Genomic DNA, 27,405 nt, shown 5'->3' on the forward strand with positions numbered 1-27,405 from the left:
GTTTTGTGATTTAACATATGATATACTCTGGAGAATGTTCTAGGTGTCTTTGAGAAGAAAGGGTAGTCAGCTGCTGCTGAATTGTGCTTTAATATTTTCTCCTTAATATTTGGCCCCTGGGGACTGTTTATACTGCCCTGTACAACATACCCTTCATTTAAAAGAGAACATGCTTCGTGTTAATGACCATTTTTCCTTAATTTGATCAAAATAGTGCCCAGAGGCCTGTGAGATAAAGCAGGCAGTCCCCATGAATTTGTCTGTTGGCTGCCCCCGGAAGAAAAAGGGATCCTACTATTTATGATCCTTTATGTAACTTTTGGGCTAATAATAGAACATTTGCTCTGCAAACAGTCCACTGCTCACTAAAAATATTACCCAGCTATGGAAAAATCTGACATTCCCAGAGAACAACATTTCAACCTGTCTTTTTAAAAGTTTGGGAATTAAGTTGTTTTTAAAAGAAAGCAATTCTCTATAGAAAGAAGGTTAAGACATTAAATTGATTTATTCTCACTTCTCATGTAGCCCAATACGCATCTTCATCCCTTCTAAACTGCAGAAGTAACTTCAGCAAGTGCCCTAGACCAGGGCTTTCCAAACTGCAATGTGCATAGAAACCTCCTGACTATCTTGGTAACGTGCAGATTCTGATTTAGTGATTCTGTTGTGGGACCCAAGATTCTGCATTCCTAACAAGTTCCCAGGTGATGTGCCACACTGAGTAGCGAGGGGTTAGGTACACTGAAGGGACAAATTTATTCTGCTCAAAGCCCTGGTAAGAACAAGTTACCTTAACCTTTATCACTTTTCGTTTTGTGTTTTCACTTCGCATGAGCGTAAGTGACCAACTTTGGAATAAAATTGTGGAGTTCAACTATAGTTTTAGGTTCTCTGAGAAAAAAACAGGTGTAATCAGTTTTTTTGTGAGTTTTGCACAAGAGTTGGGCTATCTTTTCCTACAGCCTGAAGTGCCAAATTTAGCTTTTTGCATTTTGCTTACTCTGAATTGATCCACACTAATGCACTCTCTGCCTCCTCCATTTCTTGCTCCCAGACCTGCAAAGAACTCAGATGCTTGCATCCAGCACGGCAGCCACACATTCTTTTGAAAATCCTATAGAGGGGCACCTGGGTGGCTCAGCTATTAAGCATCTGCCTTCGGCTCAGGTCATGATCCCAGGGTCCTGGGATCGAGCCCCACATCGGGCTCCCTGCTTGGCGGGAAGCCTGCTTCTCCCTCTCACATTCCCCTTGCTTGTGTTCCCTCTCTCCCTGTGTCTGTCAAATAAATAAATAACATCTTAAAAAAAACAAAGAGAAAATCCTATGGAGCACACACAAAAGGTGAAGCAAACTGTGAAATGTATTTGAGGTCTGCTGTCTGTCTTCTTCTCATCCCTGGTTTTTTTTTTTTTTTTTTTTTTTTTAAGATTTTATTTATTTCAGAGAGAGAGAGAATGCACACATTATGGAGGGGAGCAGAGGGAATCTTGAGCAGACTCCATGCTGAGCCTGGAGCCCATTATGGGGCTCGATCTCATGACCCTGAGATCATGACCTGAGCTGAATTCATTAGTTGGTCGCTTAAACAACTGAGCCACCCAGGTGCCTTTTCATTCCTGTTTAATTTCTTTGAACACCTGCCCAGGGGAACCCAGGCTTTTCTGATTGCTATAGCCCAAAAGATATTCCACGGAGAAGTTGGCGACTGACTTTACAAATGGTTCTTCACTCAGAACGGTCTTTCTGTGGCTCAATGCAGTTTGCAATACTCTGCAATGGTGAGTATGACAGTATTTTGATTAGTTGTAGCAAAGAAGACCAAAAAATGATGGAGCAGTTTGTACAGCAGGAAAACTGCTAAGAATTTTTTTCTCCCTACTATAAGAAGAAAAGCCATTTTAATAAAACTGAGTTGACTGGCCTTATAAAGCTTTCTCATTAGAGGCTAAAGTAGTAGCTAACCAATTCTGTTCCTCCGATATAGTGTCTCCTACAAGGGACCAGCAGCACATGTGATTTGAGGAAGAGAGGAGGAGGAAGAAGAGGGGGATATTGTTTACAAAGGTTCCTACTGGAAAGGCCCTAATTAATTACGCAACAGTATCTGGCAGGCCTCATCTGTATACTTCGCAGGGAACGGCGCGAGGAACGGTGCAGGATATACACTGCCCACAGCACTAGTTGGTATTAGGAAACGGCATTCTTAATAAAATTAAAGAAAAATGCCAGTGCCTTTTCATTTCCTGGGCATTATTAGCAAGAGCCTGACAATTACTGATAGCTAGTCAGAACCTTGTTTGTTTTCTTTGCTCTCTGGGCATTTCCTAATTATGAATAATAATTCCATTAATCATGCACTTGAAACAAGTAAATTATCCAGCAGAACATCATAATCAGTGGCATCAAAGAGCCTTCAGGAAGCCCCCATGTGGCTCTGTTTTAGCTTCCCCATTTGCAGCTCTCCCCAGGTACCTTCAGGAAGTCAGGAGTCAATGGCTGTCTCCTACCTGGGAAAGGCATCCATCAGGCACAACTTTGCAAATGAAGCCATATCCTGTGACACAACTGATTTGGATTTATTTATTTATGCTTAATGGCAGCCTTCTGACTTGCCAGACCTACCCTGTGGGTGGCCACCAGGGGATGCTACAGACTGACAGTGACCATTTGCTCCCTTTTCCGAAGCTTACAAAGGACAGGTCATTCCTTGGCAGCTACTAAGTGTTCCTGACACTCCAGTTTCATCCCAGCTACCAGCTGGACCCCACTATTGTATTTAGATGTCCTGATCCTGGAAGTAAGCCTCCCACAATCATAAAATTATCCTCAGTCCACTGACAAAATGAAAGTTGTTAGTAAATTTGCTCAGAGAAGCCTCCCAACCTTCAAAATTTGGTGAACAATTACTTTCTGTAACCTTCCTCCTTTCCTCCCTTCTTCACCCCTGCCCTTTCCTCTTTCCTTCCTAAATTTGTGTGGACATGTGAATGCTTGGCTCTCTGTCTGTAACATATCTTGCTCCCAGCCATTACTGTGGTGTGCTGGAAAGATTACCTTTCTGGAGATGTCCCTGGCAGGTCCCAGAAAATGGTAGTTCAATTTGTAAAAATACTGCATTTTTTTCTTCTCAGTATTTCTTTTATTATCTCTTACTATTGGGGATTGTATTCTTTTCATAAAGAAGAAAATAGACAAAATGAATTGATTGCAAAACCAGAATCAGAACCACCAGTAACAGCAAGTGACACAAAGGCTATTTGCACTGACAATGGAGTGAAGGGAAGGAGGTATAACATTCTACAATCAGTCACTCTATTAAACACAACATTTTCTGTGATCCTCCTGGGAAGTAAGTGCCTCGCCAGGTTCTGTATTGTTGTGTGTGGGGGTGATAAAGGAATGAGGAGATACACATATGAATAAAAGATATTCCTTTTTGTCATGGAATCCACACTTTATTTGATCGAATGGAAGCTGAACTGTGACACAGAATTGAGTCAAGTTACACAATGACTCCCGTTCCATGTTTACTGAATTGACTCTTCTTAATAGCTGACCGTGCTGGGTAGCCAAACGTTTCTTGGCTGCATGGAAGTGGTTGCTGAGTATCTAATGAAGCATCACAAAGCATTTATTATACTTGTAAAATAAACAGAAAAGCTGGGGATGCAGAAATTTAACGTGGGGAGGAGTTAAGCTGACAGAAGAGTAGGGGCCCCAAGCTTGTCTAGTACACAGCTAGTTACCAAATCATTCTAAACATCCAAGAGTCAATCAGATGTCCGAGAGAACAAAAACTGTCAGTCGACAAGTAGAAAAACGGCCACCTTTTGGAAAGTAGGAGGTGCAGAGAGTTGTATTCGGGGAGATATAGCTGTGGATATGGTGGGGGAAGAGGCCTACTTACAAATGCAACGGCAAAGTGTTAGAAGCAGTGGAGTGCAAAATCGCAACTTTTAGAAGTCCGCTACCGTGGAGGATGTGCCTGGCGTAAAGGTGCTCAGGTGGTGAAGTGGAGCGGAATCCCAGGAGTCATGGTGTGGTCTGAGGATCCCCTGGGTCACAAGAAGAACTGGTGGTGGCAACATGCTGCACTGTTCCCAGGCACAGGAGCAGGGAAGCGGGCTGAGAGGGGCAGGTCGGGATGCTGGCTTTCTGCTCTCTTTTGCCATGAACTGTGAACTGCTGTGTGGTCGTGCAACCACTTTCCAGGCAGTGGCTGGCAAATGGCAAAAAGCAGAGCAAGACCCTACCCTGGAGTAAAAGCGCAGATCCACGCTACGGGAGTCCCTGAAATTTGGAGTTTCGAAACTCAGTTGTGTGCTTGAGATAAAAAAACAAAACAAAACAAAAAACAACCCCACAAAAACTCGGACACAGGCAGAACGAATGCAGGGTTCAGATGGACATGAGGGACACAAGTGGGGTGATTGCTCCTTGGTGAGGGCTCACTGAAGCCTGGGGCACACGAACTTTCAACTCTGGGGCCAGAGAGTGGGGCGCCACCATATTTATTGTGCCCAACAGCCTGAAAGCCTTCAGGGGACAAAACAGCGCCACCTAGTGGAGGCCGAAGCCACTACACCAAGCACCACCCCCACCTGCTCCCTGGAGGCCCATTTCCACTGAACCATGTCAGCCTGAGAAACGGCACAGCAGGCCCCTTATTTTCTTATTTTTTTCAAATCCTTTTTATTTTTTATTAATTTTAAAATTATATTTATATGTATTTATATACATATATTTTTATTTTTTTTATTTTCAGGGTGTTTTTCTTTCTTTCTTTCTTTCTTTTTTTTTTTTTTGATTTTTATTTTGGGATCTAGATGCCTTTAACAAGCAGACCAAAACACACCCAAGATCTAGCTTTTTTGTTTTTTGGGGGGTTTTGTCTTTGTTTTGTCTTCTCTCTCTCTCTCTTTTTTTTTTTTTCTGAATAAAATGGCGACACGGAGAAATTCACCCCAAAGAAACAAATAGGAAGTAGAACTCACAACTAGGGATTCAATCAATACAGATATAAGTAAGATGTCTGAACTAGAATTTAAAACAATGATTATAAGGACACTAGCTGAGCTTGAGAAAAGCATAGAAGACACTAGAGAGTCCCTTATTGCAGGGATAAAAGAACTAAAATCTAGTCAGGCTGAAATTTAAAATGCTGTAACTGAGGGGCGCCTGGGTGGCACAGCGGTTAAGCGTCTGCCTTCGGCTCAGGGCGTGATCCCAGCGTTCTGGGTTTGAGCCCCACATCAGGCTCCTCTGCTATGAGCCTGCTTCTTCCTCTCCCACTCCCCCTGTTTGTGTTCCCTCTCTCGCTGGCTGTCTCCNTCTCTGTTAAATAAATAAATAAATAAATAAAATCTTTAAAAAAAAAAATAAAATAAAATGCTGTAACTGAGATGCAATCCCAAATGGAGGCCATAAAAACAAGGATGGATAAAGCAGAGTAGCAGAACAGTGGTATAGAAGATAAAATTATTGAAAAGAATGAAGCTAAGGAGGGAAAAAAAGGTAATGGACCACGAAGGTAGGCTTAGGGAAATCAGTGACTTATTAAAATAAACAATATAGAAACAAAAAAACATAGAACAGATTAACGAAACTAAGAGCTGGTTCTTCAAAAGAATTAACAAAATTGATAAACCCCTAGCCAGACTTATCAAAAAGAAAAGAGAAAGGACCCAAATAGACAAAATCACAAATGAAAGATGAGAAATCATAAGCAATACCACAGAAATACAAATAAGAGAATACTATGAAAAATTATATGCCAACAAACTGGGCAACCTGAAGAAATGGACAGATTCCTAGAAACCTACAAACTACCAAAACTGAAATCAGAAGAAATGGAAACCAAAACCAGCAAAGAAATGGAATCAGTAGTCAAAAATTTCTCAACAAACATGAGTCCTGGGCCAGATGGCTTCCCAGGGGAATTCTACCAGACATTTAAAGAAGAGTTAATACCTATTCTTTTCAAACTGTTCAAAAAAATAGAGATGGAAGGCAAATTTCCAAACTCATTCTACAAAGTTAGCGTTACCTTGATTTCAAAACCAAAGACCCCACTAAAAAGGAGAATGACAAACCAATATCCCTGATGAACATGGATACAAAAATTCTCAATACTAGCACATCAAATGCAACAGTACACTAAAAGAATTATTTACCACAATCAAATGGGATTTATTACTGGGCCGCAGGGGTGGTTCAATATTTGTAAATCAATGTGACACATCACATTAATAAAACAGGACAAGGACCATATGATCCTGTCAATAGGTACAGAAAAAGCATTTGACAGAGTACAGCATCCTTTCTTGATAAAGTAGCAAAGCAGGAATAGACAGAACACACCTCAACATCATAAAGGTCATATATGAAAGACCCACAGCTAATATCATCCTGGGGAAAAACTGAAAGCCTTTCCCCTATGGTCAGGAACGAGACAAGGATGTGCACTCTCACCATTACCATTTAGCATAGTACTGGAAGTCTTAGCCTCAGTGATCAAACAACAGAAAGAAATGAAAGGCTTCCAAATTGGCAAGGAAGCAGTCAAGCTTTCATTATTTGCAGATGACATGATACTTAATGTAGAAAACCCGGAAGACTCCACCAAAAAATTGCTAGAACTCATACATGAATTCAGCAAAGTTGCAGGATATAAAATCAATGTGCAGAAATCCATTGCATTTCTTTACACCAAAGGCAAAGCGGCAGAAAGAGAAATTAGGGAATTGATCCCATTTGTAATTACACCAAAAACAATAAGATAGGTAGGAACAAATCTAACTAAAGAGATAAAGGTCTGTACTCAGAAAACTATGGATTACTTATGAAAGAAATTGAAGAGGACACAAAGAAATAGAAAGCATTCCATTCTCATGGATTGGAAGAACAAACATGGTTAAAATGTCCATACTACCCAAAACAATCTACACATTCAATGCAATCGCTATCAAAATAACACCAGCATTTTTCACAGAGCTAGCACGAACAATCTTAAAATTTGTATCAAACCACAAAAGACCCCAAATAGCCAAAGCAATTCTGAAAAAGAGAAGCAAAACTGGAGGCATGATGATTCTGGATTTCAAGCTATATTACAAAGCTGTAGTCATCAAGACAGTGTGGTACTGGCACAAAAACAGACAGATCAGTGGAACAGAATAGAGAACCCAGAAACGGACTCACAAGTATACGGTCAACCAATCTTCCACAAAGCAGAAAGAATATCCAATGGAAAAAAGACAGTCTCTTCAACAAATGGTGTTGGGAAAAATGGACAGCCATATGCAGAATGAAGCTGGACCATTTTCTTAGACCATACACAAAAATAGATTCAAAATGGATGAAAGACCTAAATGTGAGACAGGAAACCATCAAACTCCTAGAGGAAAACACAGGCAGAAACCTTTTTGACCTCGGCTTTAGCAACTTCTTACTAGACACGTTGCCAGAGGCAAGGAAAACAAAAGCAAAAATGAACTATTGGGACTTCATCAAGATAAAAACCGTCTGCACAGAGAAGGAAACAATCAACAAAACTAAAAGGCAACTGATGGAATCGAAGAAGTTAGCTGCAAATGACATATCTGATAAAGGGCTAGTATCCAAAATCTACAAAGAACTTATCAAACTCAACATCCCAAAAACAAATAATCCAGTTAAGAAATGGGAAGAAGACATGAAGAGACACTTTTCCAAAGAAGACATCCAGATGGCCAACAGACACATGAAAAGGTGCTCACCATCACTCATCATCAGGGACATGCAAGTCAAAACCACAATGAGCTACCACCTCACACTGGTCAGAATGGCTAATGCTAATAACACACGAAACAACAGGTGTTGGCAAGGATGTGGAGAAAGGGGAAATCTCTTGCACTGTTGGTGGGAATGCAAACTGGTGTAGCCACTCTGGAGAACAGTATGGAGGTTCCTCAAAAAGTTAAAAATAAAATTATACTACGATCCAGCCATTGCATTACTAGGTATTTACCCAAAGGATACAAAAATACAGATTCGAACGGGTACATGCATCCCGATGTTTATAGCAGCTTTATCAACAATAGCCAAACTATGGAGAGAGCCCAAATGTCCGTTGACTGAGGAATGGATAAAGAAGATGTGGTATATATATAAACACAATGGAATATTACTCAGCCCCCGAAAAAAATGAAATCTTGCCATTTGCAATAACATGGATGGAGCAAGAGTGTATTATGCTAAGCAAAGTAAGTCAGAGACAGACAAATACCATATGATCTCACTCACGTGTGGAATTTACGAAAGAAAACAGATAAACATATGGGAAGGAGGAAAAGAAAAAAAGGAGAGAGGGAAACCAACCATAGGAGACTCTGAACGATAGAGAACAAACTGAGGGTTGATGAAGGGATAAATGGGCGATGGGTATTAAGTTGGGCACTTGTTGTGATGAGCCCTGGCTGTTGTATGTAAGCGATGGGTCACTGAATTCTACTCCAGAACCCAATATTGCACTGTATGCTCACTAAAATTTAAATTAAAAAAAAAGGAATTTAACATGCCATCAGGTGCGGGATGGGTGTGGCATATATGTCCTGTCGTGCAAGAACTTGTTTAGCTGTAAGACGTGCAGTTGGCTGACAGCCTCCAGCTGCCTCGCCTTCAGGGTCCACCTCGGGTGTTACAGGCCAAATGTTTGTGAAATCCTAACCTTCAATGTGACGGTATTAGGAGGTGGGGCCTTTGGGAGGTAATTAGGTCATGAGGGAGGAGCCCTTATGAATGGAATTAGTGCCCTGATTAGAAGAGATACGAGGGATTACTTCCTCTCTCTCTGCTGTCCACCATGAGAATATAGTAAGATCACCATTTTCAAATGAGGAACAGGGCCCTCACCACACACCAGATCGCCCAGCGTCTTGATCTTGAACTTCCCAGCCTCCAGAACCATGAGAAATAAGTGTGTGTTTTTTAAACCATTCAGCCTATTGTGTATTTGTTAGCAACCCAAACTGACCAAGACATCTTTCCAGCTGATGCCAGGCTCTTCCTGGCAGCCCCCAGTCAGTGGCTGTGCCGAGACACAAGGAAAATCTAACAAGCAATCCTTGTTCCCCAGCTCCCTACTGAGCTGGCTGAGACTTTGTCAGACATGCATCATGGACAGAGGTTCTCCCTGCCCAGTTCTGTTCCCTCCTCCTTAACCTTTCTCCAGCATTATTCCACAAGAATCTTCTTGTGCTCATAACTCTGTCTCTGTGTCGGCTTCCCAACAGACCCCAATGACCCGCTGTGTCTGCCTACACTTGTAACTAATTTATTTATTTTTAAAGATTTTTAAAATTTTCTTGAGAGAGAGAGAACAAGAGAGAGCACAGGCAGGGGGAAGAGGGAGAAGCAGGATCTCCACTGAGCAGGGAGCCCAATGCGGGGCTCCATCTCAGGACCCTGGGATCATGACCCGAGCTGAAGGCAGGTGCTTAACAGACTGAGTCACCCAGGCGCCCGACCTGTAACTAATTTAAAGAAAAATATAATTTTATATCAAGGCCAGAGATTGTAAAATGTCTGCAAAATTCTCTACCTGCCCCTAATAAATTTTCTTTCATTGTGAAAAGAAATTTTGTTTCTTTGGGCACATCACTAAGCCAGTATAAAGGTCTTTTGGGTGGAGTCGCAAGTGGCAATTGCATAACAAGAAGGTTTGGTAGACACTGCTCTAAGTACAGGGACTGCAATGTCTCTAGAGAATAATAAAGTCTACTAAAAGTTTGTATGCGTTTATCAGTATGTGACAAATGATATTTAAAATATCAGTGACAAAAGAGTTTTCTCTGTCAGGGTGCAATGCTCCCATGCCTGCCACCTTGGTACACCCCCTGCAAATTGGTTAAATGTGAACTAGTCTAACTATTTTCCCTATGAAATCTCAAATTTTCCCTTTTCCCGTTTGTTATAAAATTTGGTAAATCTTTTCTTTTGGGATATTAAGTTTTTGTCCTATTTAGATTCTAATATCCCATTTATTATTTTAAAGACCTAACAGTTAACACTGAGTTTGTATATCAAGGGAACCGGAGAGATACAGGTGGTAGTCTGCTCGTCTTCTCACTTCTACTTCTCTCAGTGTCGTACTTTATGCGTGTGTGTATGTGTCGGTGGGGTCTGGGATATTTCTTCTACATTGCTCTTACATATGTAGCTCCTGTATGTTTGGGAACAGGGAAGAAAATCAGGGGCATAGAAATGCTCATATGTAACTGTTGCCTTTTGGAGCCTGATGTCTCACTTTGATTTGGTCTAATCTGCCTGGGGCTACTGGTGTGTAAGTGGTGTGGTGGACATCAGCTTTACTTGGCAACACTCCAGCACCAAGGACCCCTACAGAGCAGTAATGTCTTATCTCCCTGTGGCCCCTGCTAATACTCCATACTTCCAATACCTCTCCGATTTGAATATCCCAATGTGGGGCGCCTGGGTGGCGCAGTCGTTAAGCGTCTGCCTTCGGCTCAGGGCGTGATCCTGGTGTTCTGGGATCAAGCCCCACATCAGGCTCCTCCACTGGAAGGCTGCTTCTTCCTCTCCTATTCCCCCTGCTTATGTTCCCTCTCTCGCTGGCTGTCTCTGTCAAATAAATAAATAAAATCTAAAAAAAAAAAAAAAAAAAAAAAAAAGAATATCCCAATGTTTAACCAGCCAATGGCTTGAGAAATGCTGGAGCTCCTCCTAGAGCTACAAGAACCACTGTGGTCCCCTTCTCCAAGGACTACAGAAAACTGGGATGGGATGAAGATACCTCTGTATTTTTTCCAAGCCCTCCTACACAATAATCTCTAAAGTCTTACTGGTCTAAACTACTCCAGTGGGATTCCCATCTTCAGAAATGTCTAGATAAGAAAGTGGCATTGATCCTTCTATTCACGATGCCACAACTTTCCACACAATGCCTGTCAAACTACTCCCAGAACTCTGATCACTCCCCCTTAGACTGTGGTACCAGAACATCCAGATGAGAAAGTAGGGAAAAAAAAAAAAAAAAAAAAAAAAAAACCNAAGAACCCAGTTTCCCCTTCTTGAAGACTCAGCCACAATAGATGAGGGATTCTCTTAGAATAAACCCATCATTACGACTACTTGGATTTAGGAGGAATATCCTGGAGAGGGAAAGCAGGAGTCTTTGTTTGGGCACTCTTCATGTTTCCAAAACTGTCAAGCATGGGAACTCTCCTTCCTCCCATTTCTACGTCTTGGCCAATTCTGGGATCAGAAGGTGCATGGCAGTAGTAGAGCTGATTCTGTTGCCTCTAAATGCCCTTGAGTAGGTGGTGCTCATAAAAAGGCCCTCTTAAGATTAAATGGATTCATAGGGTCTTTTTCTTTTCTTTTTCTTTCTTTCTTTCTTTCTTTTTTGTTTTTTAACCAACAGTTTTTCTTCATAGTCAAGTTTGGACTAACAGGGAAAATCCCACTCAACATCCCAGCACTCCAGGTTCTCACCTATAAAATGAGGTATTAGATGAAATAATCCCTAAAAGTTTCTTTCAGTTCTAATAGTGCATGTGTCCAATATTTCTTACCAAAATCAGGATGAGATTTCTCCATCCCCACTGAAGCTCACTTACTCATCACACACTTATTGAATCCTAACAATTGCTCTGTATTACATCACTACATAATTTATTTACATATGTCTCATCCTATTATTCCAGAAGTTCCTCAATGGCAGCAGAACTATGTTTTATTCTTGTTGTGTCCCTATCACAAAATGGACTCTCAATAAATCCTATTTGAAGGAATGTGTTCTTTATGCAAATTACAGATAACTGTCAGTTGTGGTTTGTGGATAAAAAAGTAGCAATGAATAAACCAACATTTGTTATTTCCTTCTTATGAGCCTAGCACTATGCCATGATTCTAGAAGACTGAGGGGAAATAGAAGACATGGTTCCTGAACTCATGAAGAGCAAACTCTAACAGCAAAAGAAAAAATGAAACTGAAGCAGACAGAGTCTTAGTACACAAGCTGGAATTTTCCTGGAAAGCATATTAATAAGAAATCCAAAAGCCAATACACTCCCAGCCACATGCTCTTAAAACTACTATGATAAGACATGAAATAAGTGGTCTCCCACAGTGAAAGAAAAGCATTTATAGCTGAGGACCACCACCACAAATACTACATACCCATTAGCTCATGTACCTGGGTGAGGGAGCAGAATGTTGCAATTAAGCCCACACACACCTTATTAGTTCTACTATGCTAGAAAGATTAATAACGGAGAGCCTTAGCTTCCTCATATGTAAAATGAGAATAACAGAATTCACCTAACTGGGTTGTTATGATCATTGCATAAGCAAATACAAGTAAAGAACATGGCTTGGTACTTAATTACCACAGTATCAATGTCTGACCTTATTACTGAATATATTACACTGTTGAGGTTGTGAAAATATTAATGCAAAATTTGTTCATCTTAACTAAAAATCAGAGTCCTTGGTAAGAGTTACACACACACACACACACACACACACACAGACACATTGTTTATGCATCGCCCTCCTGATTTCAGTGAGCACCTTTGTTATTTTGAATTCTTTGAGATAGTATTGAGACAGCCAGGAACAAGGAAGGAAAGCACAGGCTGTTATTAGCATACAATGGGAGCAATCAGGATTTGCACAAACCCGTTCTTCAAACACAGCAGAATTCACCACTTATGAAGCTAAAGGCCAGTGTAGCCATTGCAGATCCCTGAAGAACTCTCTAGCTCTCACCCAATAGGTTTTCACATTTGCCGATGCCAGGTGCCTGAGTCCATCCCCAACCCTCCTGGAGCTTGGGAGTCAGATTTATAGCCAGATCTGGCTTCTGTAGCTATGAAGCTGAAGACACCAGCCCAGGACCCTCTGGCTGAACCCCACCATTAGGATGGTGCTCAAGGCTAGCACTTCCAGCTGTGCACCTGCATGCCACCTGCCTGATGGCAGCCCTTAGGCTCCAGTGTGAATGCCTGGGGGGAAAGTATATAGCCACAGGAGAGCACATTGACAACCAGGGCCATGGCAGCTGCTTGTGGGGTGAGATCAGGTGCTTCTTTTTATCACTGGTCGACATCAATGTGTTTATGTAGAGCTAGGCCCCCAGCTGTGCACTTGCACACCCCCAGCCAAACCTTTGTAACTGGACTCCATGGCAGTGTGCATGCCTAGCGGGATACTGTGCGTCCTTAGGAAAGCATGCCAACAGCCAGGGCCTCCACAGCTGCCAGGGAGCCCATAGTGGGCCCGGGACCTTGCTACCTGCCCTGGCCCCCATCACTGTGAATGTGTCTGCAACTGGCTTCTGCCACTACACAGGCAGCTGCAGATGCCCTCCCCCCACCAAAGCTGATTGTGTGCAAACCACTGGCTCTGGCCACCACCTCTGCCTGCCCTGGTCCCTAGATACCAGACCTAAGACACATATTAGGACCCCAACAGCCCTTGCAGCCATTATAATCCCCTGACAGTGCTCACCTAGGACCACTGAGTTGTCAAAGCTATGAACTGCAGTGACCTGAGCTGAAGAGGCCTTACTCCTCTTTGACCTGGTACCACGATGTGCCTCCATACTCGGCACCCTACACCACTAAACCCAGGGTCACACCACAAGCCACCATGTTCTCATCCACAGCTGAAAGGCTTCCCTAACTGAAGTCAGTCCATAAAGTCTGGAAGAGGTGATTACTTCTTCAAATGTGCAGACACCTGCCCAAGGCTTATGAAGAATCACAATGGGAAATATGTCTCCATCAAAGGAATATCACAAACCTCCAGCAATTAGTCCAAAGAAACAGAGATTCAGGAATTGCCCAATAAAGAAATCAAGGTGATTATTCTATGGATGCTCATAGAGATGTAAGCAACTTATCGGTGTCAGAAAACGCAAGAACAATGCGAATTTCCACAAAGAAATAGAAAACATAAAAAAGAACTAAAGAGAAACTTTGGAGCTGAAGAATATAATGAATGAACTGCAGAATTCAATATAGAGTTTCAAGAGCAGACTTAAATAAGCAGAAGAGAGACTCAGTGAGTTACAAGACAGATCAATTGAATTACCCAATCCGAGATGATAAAAGGAAAAACAATGAAAAGAAATGATGAAAACCTATGGAACTTATGAGACACCAGGAAAAGAAATAATGAATGCATCACTGCAGTTCCAAAAGAGAGGGAGAAAGAGGTAGAAAGCTTCTTTTAAAAAATAATGGCTCAGAAATTCCCAAATCTAGGGAGATATCTGGATATCCAAGTTCATGAGGGTAACAAGTCACTTCAAAATTCTATTCAAAGTGATCTTCTCCAAAATACAATAATAAAACTGTCTAAAGACAAAGACAAGGAGAGAATTCTAAAAGCAGCAAGAGGAAAAAAAAAAAAAACTCTCATAGAAGGGAACCCCAAAAAAGCTGTCAGAAAATTTTTCAGCAGAGACCTTGCAGGCCAGAAGAGAATGGGTTGCTATATTCTAAGTGCTGAAAGAAAGATACTGCCAGCCAAGAGTACTTCACCCAAAGTTTCCTTTCAGAACTCAAGGCCAAATAAAGACTTTCCCTAATAAACAGAGGGAAATCATCACTACTAAATCTGCCTTACAAGAAATGCCAAAAATAGTTCTCCAAGCTGAAGCAAAAGGTCAACAAATAGCAAAATAAAAACATATGAAAATATACAACACACTGGTAAACGTAAATATATAGTCAGATTCAGAAAATCCTAATACTGTAATGTGGTGGTGTGTTTAATTAACTGTAGTATAAAGATTTTTGTGGGGGTTTTTTTTAACCTCCAGTATAAAGTTCAAAGAACAAAAATATTAAAAATAATGACAATTTGTTAATGGATACAAAATATAAGGAGATGTAAATGGTGACATCATAAACATAAAATAGGGGAGCAAAAGCGTAGAGTTTTTGTATGTGATTGAAGTTAAATTGTAATTAGCATAAAAGAGACTGATAGACCTATATCTCTATATCTCTATACGGCCAACAGGTACATGAACAGGATTCTCAACATCACTAATCATCAGGGAAATGTAAATCAAAACCAAGATAAGATACCATCTCACACATGTTAGAATGACTATTATTAGCAAGACAAGAAATAACAAGTGTTGGTGAGGGTGTGGAGATAGGGGGACCCTTGTGCACCGTTGGTGGTAATGTAGATTCATGCAGCCACTATGGAGAACAATATGGAGGTTCCTCAAAACAAAACCCAATGAAACAAAAGAATTCCTTGAAACTAGAACTACCATATGATCTGGCAATCCCACTTCTAGGTAATTATCCAAAGGAATTGAAATCAGAATCTTGTAGCGATATCTATACCCCCATATCTGTTACAGCATTACTCACAATAACCATGATATGGAAACAACCTATCCATCAATGGCTGAATGGATAAAGAAGGTGTAGTATATATGCAATGGAATATCATTCGACCACAAAAAAAGAAGGAAATCCTGTCATTTGCACTTGGATGAAACTTGAAGGCATTACGCTACATGAAATGAGTCAGAGAAAGACAAATACTGTATGATCTCATTTGTATGTGGAATCTAAAAAATCCAAACTCATAGAAACAGTAGATTGGTGATTACCAGGGATTGGGGGTCTGGGGAGTAATGGGGAGATGTTGGTCAAAAGCTAAACATTTCTAGGTAAATGATTAACGAGTTCTGGGGGTCTAATGTACAGCATGGTGATTATAGCTAATAATAGTGTATTATATACTTGAAAGTTGCTAAGAGAGTAGATCTTAAATGTTCTCACCACAAAAAAATGAAATGGTAAGTATGTGGTGATGAGAGTATCAGCTAATGCTATGGTGGTAATCATTTTGCAATATACAAATGTCTCAAATCAACACTTTGTACACATATAATGTTATATGTCGAGTATAACTCAAAGCTGGGAAAAATAGTCAGGGATTCCCATAGGTCTCCTTCTGAAACACAGGCTCAATGGGCAGTAGCTACTACCTAGGGCATTATTCCTTCCATTGCAGAAATCTAAATTTTCCAGAGGGGTGGGTGGAGACACAATGCCTAGGTTTGGAACTGACTGTCACTTTAAACCATTCTATTGGCCAAACCAAGCCCCATGGGGAAGGTAAGCTTCAGTAAGCTGGGGAGGAGCTGGTATAGTCCTCTCAAGGAGATACGGGTGGTAGTTACTTACTGAAAAATAGTATAATTTATTATAGTTATAATTTTGATACCCTTTTTCTTACTTTAAAAATAATGCCACTCTGATAATGCCAATATCTACGGACTTTGTGAATCTTTTTGTCAACATTCTTTCACGGTATTTTGTGTGTGTATGTCTGTGTGTGTTCATCGCAGAATTTAAACTGAAGTAATTTTTGGAGTTTAAAGTAAAATATTCCAGGGATCATTTCCTTTATTTCTGCTAATTGATGATGTGTTCAGCCATGGAGGTTGTGAGAATTCTAGTTCCCATACTTTTGAAGGAAGAGACAATTTGTCAGAAAAAACATAGCAGACAAATTAGCAAAGGGGCCAAATATTCTCCAGAAAAAAGATCTGTATGGGATCTGACTACTTTCCATTTGGTGATCCCACATTCTCTGAAAACCTTTTGTAAATGAACCAGGTCAGAGAGCAGCAGGAAGGAATTTGGAGTGATAACTAAGGTCTAAATCAGATCTTAAACTATGAGGATTAGTTTAGACTGGGTAAGTTAACCACTTTAACTCTCAACTCCCAAATCTAAATGGCTTATTATAGCTCAAAAGTAGTTCTAGCTCATGGTGCCACATGGGTGTTTGGTGGGTGGCCGTCAATGGAAGGAGGCAGAAATCAGTTTCGTCCTCCTTGTAGCACTACTACCTCATAGGACTTCAAGGTCTCCTGCTGGTTTTTCTTTTTCTGTCTGCCAAAAGAGAGTGGAGGATAGTTTAAGAGATATTTTGTTGTGTTGGACCTACAAATGGTGGCCATCACTTCCATCCACATGGCCCCATCTGCTGCAAGGCAGGTCAGACAGGGTGCATATGAATAAAAGGAAATAGATTTGGTAAACCACCATCCGGTGTCCGTGAGGCATGGGGTTATAAGCATCACCTGAACCTGAAAACTTCCCGTGACTAAACAACTCAAACACTATGGGATGGCTCTGAGATTAATGGTTGCATATTAATGGTAAAAGAACAGGTTATAATGTAGTTTATAACATAGTTATATAAACTATGGTGGTATGTGACAGCCACAGCTGACTGTGACAATGGGCATAGAGAGAGCATTTTATCTCTCTTCTCTCATACCCTTCTCATCTCTCAACCCCCAGATGACAAGAGGAAGAAAACCCCCCCGTACCTGCAAAGGTGTTGCTGTATCAGTGCGCAGGAGTGACATGGGACTGTTGAAGCCACCTGTTAGGGGACGCTGTTAGGTAGGGGTAGTGTGGAGTCGAATCTGGCTCTGTGGATTTTGCTTACAGCGAGTCACCTGGGCAAAAGCAACAGAAGTTCAGAACAGTCTCCCCAGATTTCTCTGCATGAGTGTTAGTCTTCAGCTTCACTGTGAACTACCTGTCACCTGCTTCCAGTAGTGGGTGCAGAATTGTCCACCTTCTAATTGGGGTTCAACTGTAGACATGAGGTAAGTCCCACAGAACACAATATTCCAGAAAGTGCTCTCTGACCCATCTACCAGGAGTGCGATGAGGCTGGTGATGAGCCTACGGGAGGAGAGGTGGATAGTCTTGCAATGCAGATACAGGAAGGACCTTGTAGAAATGCTGACTTTCTTAAATCGCTGTGACCGCACTTGCACCCCAAGCATGTGAAAAGGGCTCTACCAGTGACAGTTAGAATTGGAAAAATTTTATGACTGCCTGTTATGGAGAGGATGAAATTGATCAGCATAAAATATACCCACATTTTGCCACCAGAGTGAGAAAGCTGTGCACCTCCATGGTTTGCATGTCTGCTTGGCATAGCTTTCATTGCCCCATAACTTGTGGGTCCTCTGAAGCAGCACACAGATATCTGCACGGGAGGACTTTTCTTTACTCAGAGAGAAACTGACCTTGAACACTGCTGTAAGCTGGCAAGGTAATGATCCCATTTCCTGTCAAAATAAGCTATCCATTCGCTCCAAAAATATCCATTGTAGAAGAGAGAAGAAAAAAAAAAAGGTTAAAAATGCCCTGAACCAAGAAGGTTTGAGTTCACGAATAGCATGGTGTATACCCTGAATGCTGGAGGCACTGTTTCAGGCCAATCCTTTTTCTTTTGATTATCTCACAAGGTTGTCAGGGCCATGTGATCGAAGAGTGGTGAGCCAATGGTCTCCTGGAATAAATCTGGCCAAGGTCAGTTTTCATTTCATTTCATTCATATGCCGCTTTTCATTTTCCTCAAATTTCTTACTTGTGTTTTTTCACAGTGATTACAAGGTGTTCTACTTGTGCTCAGTGCACCTGGAGAAAAGGCTGGCTTATAGCGGCTCTTTCAACTCTGATGCTTACACCGTCGGTTGCACACTCTGTATTCTAGACCAGGCTGTTAATCCTGGACTTTGAGCAGGCTATTCTCCGTCCCCGTAACACCAAACCATACTGCTCACTAGTCCATAGATTCTCAAGAGACTGCACTGGTTTATTATAATAAACTATTTCTTGTTTCTCAACTCTGAGACTTGGCATTAGTAGATGTTGTAAATTACATAGAATCAAGATTTGGCATTTAGAATTTGACTTTTGCATTATATTTTGGAAATATCCCTAAGGCAGAGAGAGGAACTAAGCAAGTATTAACCAAGCTGGGGGGGGGGTCCCAGATCTCAAATTTTCAAGATGAGATCCCAATGGGTGCTACATTTAAATAATAGGTTCCCCCCCAGTCGGACCACCAGGACCTCATGGGTAAAATAAGCTTCTTTTAGGAATGAAAACAGTTTTATCACAAATCCAAGCAAATACCAGGAATGCAAGAAAGAAAAGAAAAGGGGGGGGCATGACACCGGGGCTACACCCTATGCAGGAAGCCACCAAGATACACCATGTAAACAATTCCAGCGTATGGTAAAACAAGAAGGCACTAACCATACTCCAGGTTCGGTCTTACATATGCCGTGGAGCTGAGGCTCAGCAACAAATGTGCACTCTTCAAATCAGGTTCTAGAGACGGCCAAGTGAACGAGCCCCACACAGGGTTCCTAAGAAGAAGTCAGGCTGGGTCCTACATATACGCTTTCAGGGAATAAGCCTCAAGCTAGGGCCAAGTGAGAGGGAGTCCTGTGCTGGTTTCCTAAGAGGAACATACAGGAAGTGGCCCACTGATGTGCATTCAAGGAATCACAGACAAGAGAAGGCATGGCAAACGGGCAGCCACTGCAGGATCTCTAAGACTGAAGGGGGGGAAAGGCGCCTGCATGTTTGCTCTCAGGTATCGGACCGGAGAGGAGGCCAAGTGAAAGAAAGTCTATGCTGGAATCAGTTCCAAGAGAAGGTCAAGTGAAAGTGAGCCTTAAGGTTGGGTGCTAAGGTTGATTTCTTTTTTTTTTAAAGATTTTATTTGTTCATTTGACAGAGAGAGAGAGAGACAGCCAGCGAGAGAGGGAACACAAGCAGGGGGAGCGGGAGAGGAAGAAGCAGGCTCACAGCGGAGGAGCCCGATGTGGGACTCGATCCCAGAACGCCGGGATCACGCCCTGAGCCGAAGGCAGACGCTTAACGACTGAGCCACCCAGGTGCCCCCCTAAGGTTGATTCCTAAGAGAAAAGGGTGGGAAGAGGCCTGCGCATGTGGGATCAGGAATTAGCCCCGAGAGAAAGCCAACAAGGGGCGTCCTACACAGAATTTCTAAGCAGAAAGGGCAGGGAGGGGCCTGCAAGTATGCTCTCTGAAAACAAAAATCCAAGAAAGGCCAGTTGAATGGGATCCTCAACCTGATTCCTGCCAAGTAAGGATAGGACGTATCCTCAATGTGTGCACTCAGGAATCAGCCCCAAGAGAAGTCAAGTGAAAGGGGACCTAGACCACATTCCTCAAAGGTAAGGGCGGGAAGAGCACATGAAGCTAGGTTCTTTCAGGCACACCTGTTATAAATTGATGAAGAGTATTTGACCAGATGTCATCCAGAGACAAAGTGAGTTTGACTAAACTCTTTGTCCCTCCACTCTGGTTTTGCATCAGGGAAGTGAATGTCAGAGCAACTCTCCTGTAGTGTATTTGTTTATGAGATTTGCGTTATTGAAAACAATGAGATCCCTTTTCTTAGAGGTCTCTAGTGAGACTTAATTACACCATTCCAGGAGGCAATATATTGATAACACAGATCCCAAGGGTGGAAAATAAGTCAGCAAGAAGAGATCAAGCTCAGACTGCAAAGGAAGTCTGTTAGGACCCAATTCTCCATGGGTCTCATGGAATTCTGCACATCTTAGGAACAGACACGCTACGTGCCTTTGTTCTAGACTATCTTTTCAAGGATGTTTGTATAAGGAACAATCTTGGAAGACAGAGTTAGTGTCTCTGGAACAAAGGGCAGATTCACTTGCTGTCCTGTAATTAACACAGTATTTCCCTCCAGATCAAAGGGAAGGCATGCCTATTGCCCATCATAAAATGGTGGAGATGCTTTGATCTCAGGGATGTTCTTCTGAAATGCAACCCACTGTTTGTGCAGACGTCTACATAGACCCGTTTGTTGGCCCTATAGAACTTGGGGCAAAGGGAACTGATGCAAATATTCTGATACACATGCTGCTTGCTGTGAATAATAATATATCTCTGACACAGGAGTCTTGTGTTTTCTGACAATATCTTTGAAGCAGACTGATTTACTAGTTTGCAAGTAGTGTAAATTCTGAGACCTTTCATAGCTGTTGACGTAGCCTAGGTAGAAACTCGAGCCCCCAGCTCAAAGAGAAGCATATTAGTGATCTAGGGTTTTCACCTTAGGGTATTTTGCTATGGTTTACAAAAATTGATTACTCACCAAGAACTCAAGACCTATATAATAGACATAATTCTACTAGAGATTTACTTATGACGGTGTGGAATTTTCTGTTACGTGAACTAAATCATGAAGCTGAGAATAAGGGACAAGTTTAGGTCTCACAAAAAACTTCCTGAGAAAACTTGAGATTTACGATATGTTCATATGGATAACTAGGAATAATTCAAGGAGACAAAAGGGCAATTAATTAAGAGAAGGAAATTTGGTGTATGCAAATTATATGCCTATTTAACTTAGGGAAATTCAATTTTACGTTTTTAGGAGAGTGATAATAAGAGTGACAAACACTGGGGATGGGGGCTGGAGTTTGAGAAAGTTCAAATGATATGAGCAATTCAGTCTACCCTTCCAGTAAACATGTCCTAGCGGAAAAATAAGGCGAGAAGCATGAATATCCTGGTGCTTTGGCTGCTACCAGTGCAGGCGTGCTTCTCAAAGTGTGCAGCTGTTTGTTCTGAGTGTGATTCTAGTGTTTAAATTTGTTTTTAAAATGAATTAATTATTTGAGAGAGACAGAGAGAGAGAGAGCACAAGTGGGGAGAGAGAGGGAGAAGCAGGCTTCCCTCGTCAGCAGGGAGCCCAACGTGGGGCTCCATCCCAGGACCCGGGATCATGACCTGAGCCGAAGGCAGTCGCTTAACTGAGCCACCCACACACCCCTAAATTTGTGTGCTTTTCATAAAACATGGCTTCTAAAAGCCAGCCAGTCACTTTATTTGGTGCTAAGGATAGCAACCTACTCCCATGCTTAGGAAACAGGTCATGTGTTGGATTCTTTAGGTAAATTTCTAAGCCCCTAATGTGTCACCTTCCTCGGGAATTTTCAAGCATGATTTTGACTTAACATAATGACTTCTGTTCCTAACTCTCCAAATGCTTCTTGCTCGGCATGAGATATGGATCCATGATTATCCATCAGAAATGAGTCTGCGTGACAGATGCTACCCCAAGCATCTCAAGGAGAAAGGGATTTGATATAGGGAATTAGAGTATTAATCATTGAATGCACCTGAGAAGTAAAAGAGAAATAACACTAGACTTTCAGGAAATCGCGAAGTGTCGGAATTTGTGCAAGCCACTGAGGATGGCCTCAGCTGTCTGTGGGACAAAAGCAAGTGATCCACAAGAGCTCACTCCAAGCCTTCTGCAAACTCATCCGCAACTCCCCAAGAGTTTCTTTTCAATGCCACCGGGGGTAAAAGCTTCTATTTCTCTTCCGCCTTTCCAATCTGACATAGATGCCTCTTACGGGCAAAATTTAACCCCGAACTCTGCTGGCAGTAGAGTCTTAAAAATGTAATTTTGAAGTTTCCCCACTGTGATATAGAAGCAAGTGTAAATCAGGGTCTGGATCATGTTGATTTGACACAATGTGGCACATTCTACCCCTTTGACAAGTCAACATCTATACATATCATCGTTAACTTTCAAAGGACAAAAATGGCAACAAAATCCTGCTTGCACCTAACATGTGGCTCTCTCTGATATAAATAAGACATACTCACTTTCTACCCCTTGTATGAAATCCTAAACTCCCATTATTTATTATTCTGTGGTATTCATTCTTCTGTTTCAGTCACAATTCTTTTTTTTTATGTTCTGTAATTTTAATATTAAAATTTCAGGTTAATAACCTTGGATACGCATTATAAAAAATAGCACTTCAAGAGAAGATGGGGCCATAAATTGGTTAATATAGATAAATATATGACAAAGCAAGCAGGAAAAAAGAGCTTAAAAATCTAACATCTTGATTTTTTACATTTGGTCACAATGTAAGTGTTTATAACTGCCTTCTTCCATTTCCCAAGTTTTCCTTTGCTTACAGCTGATCATGGTTGATCTTTATTCCTAAAAGAAGTGAGTCCTTAAAGATCCTGTCTGCCTTAGGTTGCTATATATTCCATCAGTGTTTAACATTAGACACAGAAGCACACAAAAGTCCCCCAGAGAATCACTTGAATTCCATACTCAACACATACTCACTTTGACCCCACCGTGATGTAACAACCCTACTTTCTCTTAATAATCAGGGTCAATTAGCACAGGAAATAGAGTAATATTTTGCCTGTTAATTAACTGGCATGCCGAATCCTAAATGGGTCATTTGGCAATTTCAGTTTTCACATTACTGGGAGAATTACGGCTCTGGTGGAACTAATCCTCTAAAGCAGCAAAACTCTCAAGGATGTAAGGGATTAATTGTAATCCATCCGCCACCTGGTAGGTAAATCATTCTCTCTCCCTCACGGTGGCGCCATTTTGAATTCTCAGCATTTGTCTCCGCTATTGGCAGCTTCATCACTCCACAGTGTGAGGAATTAGTAGGAAACCCAAGAAATGGCAATTTGCCTAAGGCAAAGTGAAAATTAGGGCAAGCCTTTTTTTCCCTCACACTAAGGTACTCTCAATCCTAAATTATCGTTCACATCATGTATTTAAGGTTTTGTCCCAATTGGATTAAAAAAAATCCGTGAATTAATGTATTTTCTTCCCCATTCATGCCTCACTGGTGCCAAGGAATCTGGAAAAACAAAATCCTCTTTCAGATTGTGTAGCCAGATATTTCTACACCATCTCAAACGGCTAGATAACATGCTTTTTTCAAACTGAAAGCTAGAAACCTGTCTCAAAGGACTTGAATGTTAATAGGTACAATATGGATAATGCCAAAATGATGTAATAAATAATAAAAATTCCAAGGCACTTAAACCACTGCGAATTATTTCTATGCAATGACTCATTTAATCTTCATAATATTCTCAGGAGGTAGGTACTAAGTCACACCCATTTTACAGATGGAGAAACTAAGGCAAGGTGGCTAAGTTACTTGTCAAAGGTTACACAGTTCCAGTCTGGCACAGTGGGGATTCAAATTCAAGCATTTTGTCTTCAAAGTGCATGCTTCTGTTGTCTTACACTGTATGTCTCACACTCAGCCCACCGTAGCACTTCTTTGGTAAACACTTTCTGAATTTTCATCATTAATCTACCTCCTAGTTTGCTGAGAAATTTCTCTAGGAGAAAAATCATTACATAGTCTAAAAACTGCCATGCTTAAAAGATGTTGAATTGAGCCATATTTTATGACATTATTCTAAATTAAACATTAACAAAAATTTTTGAATTTAGACGTGGATAGCCTGTTTGATCATCATTAGAGCTTCCCAAACAAAACAAAACAAAAAACCCCTTGGATTTCATTTTAGCAATGTTGACGTTCCTTATTAATCAGTTAATCAGATACAGTCTTAAACAGTATATATCCAAAGGCTTTGTCTACTTTCCTGTGTCAATTTATTCCCTCACTTAAAAACCTCATGCAATTTTATGGTATCTTAATGCTTTTACATTTTTTTAAACTAACCTCTGAGCCCAGATATCTAAACACGTTTGAGAAAATTAAACTGGTGAAGATGGAATAAAAAAAAAAGGAAACATTACTGATCACAAAAGTAAGCCTGGTTAATGAGCGTATTGGTACCAAGTGTTGGTTCAACTTGATATACTTAACTGGAGGGAGAATGGATAGAATAGAAACCAGAGTGTTTACCAAATACATAGGATCACTATTGGCTTCCTTACTGCTGCTCTGGAGTCATTTAGTCTTACAGTTGGTTATACGGCTGGTTGAGACAGGGAGGAAAGACCTGAGAACTACACCTGCACTTTCATCAGTACATTCCGTCTCTGCCTACAGAGATGTACAACATAAAGACCATGCCAGCAATATTGAGAACATGAGTCTAACATTATTTATAGCAGTCTGCATTGGTGGATGGTCAGAAGGAAACAATATTGGGAATGTAGATGGAGCCATACTTTCAGAGCAAAATCTAAATAATACTTTAATAAAGTCATGGAACGGAATTATCCTGGGGTGCTTTTGTGAATCTATAACCCCAGATCGAACCCTCCTCTTCTTCTCTGAGGCAGGCACAGAGTCGTACTTCTTTGGTGAACATAACAGCTGCACTGGCTCTTTAAATATCAGCACAATTAGCATGAAGAACAAAATGGTCATAGCCAACAAACCACCCACAAACACTTAATATTCAAAGGAAGAATACTGGCATTTAATTATGGAGACAGTCACACTGAACAATGACATTTTAAAAACTATTAAGAAGAAAATGGGACTGATGTGTAAAAGGTAAAAAACTCACGCCTAAGTCAGAAAGAACCTTCACAAGCTCCGACGGCGTAAGCTGGACAGCCAGTTTACAAGCCTTCCTGAACACCTAATGCGAAACGCTCGCCCCGGAGATTTGATCCAGGTGGCTCCTTTGATTTACGTAAAATGCAACACAATTCTCTCTTCTCTCATTTGCCTATTTCTTCCCTTTCTGCTCTGTAAACCTGACGAAAATTTCCCGCTTTTCTTGCATCTATTTCAGATCGAATCATGTCCACCTCCCCCAAATATATTCAAAGCCTAATCCCCACTACCTGAGAATGTGACATTATTCGGAAATAGGATCTTTCCAACGGTAATCCAGTGAAGAGGACGTTATACTGGATTAGGGTGGGCCTTAAATCCTGATCTTGCTGTCCTCACAAGAAGTCAGAGGCACAAGAAAAGACGACCACGTGATGATGGAGGCAGCGGTTACAGTCACCCATTTACAAGCCAAGGAGCCCACCAACGACTGGCTGCTGGCCACCGCAAGGAGCTAGGAACAGTCAGGAAAAGATTCTTCCCTAGAGTGTTCAGAGGGAGCGTGGCCCTGCCAACACCTTGGTTTTGGACTTCAAGACTCCATAACCTTGAGGGGATAATTTTCTGTTGTTTTAAGTCACCCAGTTTGTGATATTTTCTTATGACAGCTCTAACAAACCGATACAGCAACTACTAAATTATTCTCCTTCCTCACCTTGTTCTCCAAATCTTCTAGTGGATGACAATAAAAATAAGCTTCGACACCGAGGTCATCCATTTCGATATGGCTACAACCTAAGAATTCCTCACTCCGTAGGATTCCTGCTGACGAGTCTCTAATTTTAGCTCCCCCTCCTAATACATTTTATCTACAACTGCATTCACATCACTACGCATTGATGAAGGAAGTTACAAAACTAAACTGGCTCCAAATCAAAGCAATGCCTCCAAATTCAGCCAGGCCCTCAGTACGACTCGGTGTTTGTTTTTAAAAATGTATAGACTGTTCTGTAATTACTGGCATTGTGTTCCTTTCATCAATTATACCAAATTCCTACCTTCAGTTCGTAACCATCCAATTCTACCTCTATGAAATTCTGCTAATCACTTGATGTTAAATCTCATGTTTTTAATACTGAATTTTTCTCCCAGAGTCTCCCTCATTTGTCACCACCAAATGTTTTTTATTGCCATAAAGTTTGTCTGGATATGCATGTAGTCTTTTATTTTTTCCCATAGAGGGAAAATTTTCGTCTTTCTTTTCAGTAAGAATGGGATTATTATTTTTTCTGGTTTTCTTTTAACAACTAAAGAAATGTAATTCACAGATCATAAAGTTCATCTATTTAAATTTGTAAAATTCAGTGGTTTTTAGTATAGAGTTGCACACTTATGATAATCAATTTCAAAATACTTTCTTCACCCCAGAAGAACACCCTGTAGCAATCATTCACAATGAACCTCTCTGTCCATGCCATGGTAGTCTATTTCTATGGCTATGCGTATTCTGGACATTGCATATAAATAGAATTTTGAAGTATGTGGTTCCTGTGACTGACTTCTTTCACTTAATGTAATGTTTTCAAAATTCACCCATATTATAACATGATCACTACCTCTTTATTTTTACCAAATAATATATCCTTGCTTAGATACACCACATTTTGTTTATCCGTTCATCTGTTGATGGACATTGAGACTGCTTTCACTTTGAGGCTATTATGAGTAATGTTATGAACATTCGAATATATGGGCATGTATGTGGGGATAGGTTTTTATTTCTCTTGGGTGTAAGAGTGCAACTGGTGGGTCACATGGTAACTATATTTAACATTTCCAGGAAAGCTCAAACTCTTCCCTAAAGCAGCCACACCATTTTACAATTCCACTATCCGTTTATGAGTGTCCCAATTTCTCATATATTTAGGTATATGATCCATTTTGAGTTAATTTTTGCGTGAGCCTGGGATCTAACTTTACTCTTTTGTGTACAGATATCCAGTTGTCCCAGCACCATTTTTTGAAAAGATAATGATCTCCCCAGTGAACTGTCCTGGCACTCTTCAAAATCAGTTAACTACAACTGTTAGGTTTTATTTCTGCGCTCTCAATCTGATTCCATTGTTTTGTGTGTCTGTCATTATGCCAGTACCACACTATCTTGATTAATGTAGCTTTGTAGTGAGTTCTAAAAGCATAAAAGTGGAGGG

At 41.0% G+C, this 27,405-nt stretch overlaps 1 pseudogene; it reads left to right on the top strand.

The window, feature by feature from the left end:
• LOC103668310 overlaps positions 1 to 18,596 on the top strand; it is a 40,360-nt pseudogene extending 21,764 nt beyond the window's left edge.
• Positions 18,597 to 27,405: the final 8,809 nt, after the last annotated feature.

Source organism: Ursus maritimus (assembly GCF_017311325.1).
Source record: "Ursus maritimus isolate PB19 chromosome X unlocalized genomic scaffold, ASM1731132v1 scaffold_X1, whole genome shotgun sequence".
Lineage (NCBI taxonomy): Eukaryota > Metazoa > Chordata > Mammalia > Carnivora > Ursidae > Ursus > Ursus maritimus.